We start from the raw sequence: 3,099 nt of genomic DNA, 5'->3' as shown, positions 1-3,099 counted from the left end.
TAAAAAGAGGCTAAGAACTTTGTTTTGTTTTTTTGTACCGAGGATTGAACTCAGGGGCACTCAATCACTGAGCCACATCCCCAACCCTAGTTTGTATTTTACTTAGAGAAAGGTTCTCACTGAGTTGCTTAGTGCCTCACTTTTCCTAAGGCTGGCTTTGAACTTGCAATCTTCCTGTCTCAACCTCCTGAGCCACTGGGATTACAGGCATGTGCCACCAGGCCTGGCTTTTCTTTCTTTTTTTTTTTTTTTTTAACTATAATTCCTTTTTTTTTTTTTTTTTAATTAGATAGCTTTTCTTCACTCATTAAGGACCCAGCTTCTTACATGGACTTTGGTGGAGGTCATGGGGCAGCACCAGCAGGTCTAAAACCAGGTGGAGGTGTTCAGTTCTTCCAGGCTTCATGAGAACGATTCCTGTCCACCTTGCTGTGAATGGCACAACTCACAAAGTATTGCAGCTTCATATACAGATTGGGAAGCATATAAGCATCAAAACACTTGCTTCAGAAATGTCCCTGATGGCTGCAGCCTCTATGATATTTCAAATGGTGAACTTCTTAATGGCCTTATCCTTGGGCACAGTTCGTGCAACAAATGGGCTGCACCTGGCTGCGGCCCTTTTTGACATGACCATTGTTCCCTTTTTTTGGTCATCTTGGAATCGAGGACCCAAGACAGCCATTTTCTTTCTTTCTTTCTTTCTTTCTTTTTTTTTTTTCCTTTTCTATTTTTTCTAAATCTGGGTGCTGGTTATATGGGGATGAAAATTAATTGAGCTTATTATCTGTCCCTTCTGCCATATTCAATTTACTCAAGCTAGCACAAGGGTAAGCCCATATTCAAGAAAGGAGCATTCGACTCCACCTCTTGATGAGGAGTGGCAAAGTCATCTTACAAGAGACCATGCAGAATGAGTGATATTATTATAGAAAATGCAGTCTCTTCTAATCATAAAATACATACCTTTTTCATTTTTAAGTAGTATTTTAAGTAAACCTCATAATCAACTCCAATTATTCAATGCAAGTCAGAACTAAGCATCATTCTGGAGTTAAGCTGAAAACTTAGGAAGGTGAAGAAAAAAAGGAGAGTGCCCACAACAGATGCACACAAGGAAAGACGAATGCTCCAGTTGGGTCACACACCTTCCCTGGATCTAGAAACTGTGATGAGCACACTGATGGATCAGTGAGGATCCCATAACCTAGACCACATGAAATGGAAGAGGGGCAGTTCACCCATGAAGAAGCAATTGGGAAAACAATAGATGTTTACTGCAGACATCATTTACTATATCTGATGGTCATGGCTGGAGAAATTCTTACACCTGAACTATCAAGAATGAGGAAGTGTGTTCTCTTCATATCTCCTTCAACCCTAAGATTCCAGTGTTTTCTCCCTAACACACATGTCAAATCCATTAGTATTAATATTAAAATATTTTTAAAATATGGATTTACTTACAAAACACACATCCAAGTGCAACTACTGAGAGCATTCGTGTGTACTTTCTTTTTGAGTGCATCTCAAAATTCTCATGGGCTACGAACATGTGTTAACAGTTTTTCCTCTGGTAGTTTGAAAAATCTTCCACGTTGTTTTGATCACGCATATATCTGTTAACAGCTGTGAGTCACACACTGAGAAATTAACTGAAGACTACAGGTGTGGCTGGCTGAACTTAAGCATGGCTTCTTCCCTCAGAAGGATCTTGGGGATTAAAGAGAAATTGGGTCACTATGTGCTGTTATGGCCTGGATATGAGGTGACCCCCCAAAAGCTCATGTGTGAGCCAATGCAAGAGGGTTTAGAAATGATTGGGTTGCGGGAATCTTAACCTGATCAGTGCTTTGATCCCCTATTAGCTGATCCCCTGATTAACAGGGTGGTGACTGCAGGCTGTTAGAATGCAGCTGGAAGAAGTAGGTCATTGGGGGCATGCTCTTGGAGTTTTTATTTTTGTCTGTAAGTTTATATTCTCTCTCTCTCTCTCTCTCTCTCTCTCTCTCTCTCTCTCTCTCTCTCTTCTCTCTCCCTCCCCTTCTCTCCTCTCTCTTTCTCTCTCTCCCCCTCCCCTCCTCTCCTCTCTCTCTCCTTCTCCCCCTCCCCTCCCCCTCCCTCTTTCCCTCTCTTTCTCTCTCTCTCTCTCTCTCTCTCTCTCTATCTCTCTATCTCTCTATCTCCCCTTCTCTCCTCTCCTCTCTTTCCTCATGTGATGTCCTGAGCCACTTTCCTCTGCCACACCCTTCCACCATGATTTTCCACCTCACCTAATGCCCCAGAGAATGGAGCTGGCCATCTTTGGACTGAGACCTCTGAAACCATAAGTTTTATCCTCTAATTGTTCTTGTCAGGTCTTCTGATCACAGTAGCAAAAAGTTGACTAAAACAGATGTGACTTAACTAGATGCTTCAGCCAGAGATGTTGTCAGTTTGTGTAAGACCCTTCAAAATAAAGAGACCAAGCCAAGCAAAGGAGAACACCTTAGCCTAAGAAGGCCAGCATTGGTGCTTTGCAAGAGGCAGACTCGCAATCGTGTTACTAGAAGAAATTCGTATTTCTCTCATAGACTAGTTCAGGGATGGACAAACTTTTCTGCTAAAGGTTTATACTAAATATGTCAGACTTTTCAGGAATAGTCTGGTTTCTGCTACTGTTACAAATACCTAAGATAATCAACTTAAAAGATTTCAGAGGCTTCATTCCATGGTCATTGGGTCCCATTGCTTTGGGGCCTGTGGTAAGGCAGAGTGTCATGGTGGGAGCATGTGCTACAGAATGCTGCTTGTCTCTCGGCTCCCCAGAAGCAAAAAGAGAGGAAGAAGAAGAGCCAGGGTCCCCAATCCAGTTCAAAGGCATGCCCCCAAGGCATGTAACTTCCTCCCCCTAGGCTCCACCTCCTCAAAGTGCCACCACCTCCCAATAGTGCCATAGACTGGGGACCAAGCTTTTAACATATGGGCCGTTGGGGCACATTCAGGATTCAAACTACCATGTAGACTCAACAGTATTGATTACAATTACTCAGCTCAACTTGTTATAGTGCAAAAATGGCCATAAACAATACCTAACTGAATGCATGTGACTATGTTCCA

General features: G+C 42.6%; 1 pseudogene; it reads right to left on the bottom strand.

Moving 5' to 3' along the window:
• Positions 1-323: 323 nt before the first annotated feature.
• On the bottom strand, positions 324-2,761 carry LOC143394662 (small ribosomal subunit protein eS26 pseudogene; annotated as a pseudogene).
• Positions 2,762-3,099: the final 338 nt, after the last annotated feature.

This window comes from Callospermophilus lateralis, chromosome 3 (assembly GCF_048772815.1).
Source record: "Callospermophilus lateralis isolate mCalLat2 chromosome 3, mCalLat2.hap1, whole genome shotgun sequence".
NCBI classification, from domain to species: Eukaryota; Metazoa; Chordata; class Mammalia; order Rodentia; family Sciuridae; genus Callospermophilus; species Callospermophilus lateralis.
The sequence above is the reverse complement of the archived record's forward strand: the minus strand, read 5'-3'. Positions and strand labels throughout refer to the sequence as shown.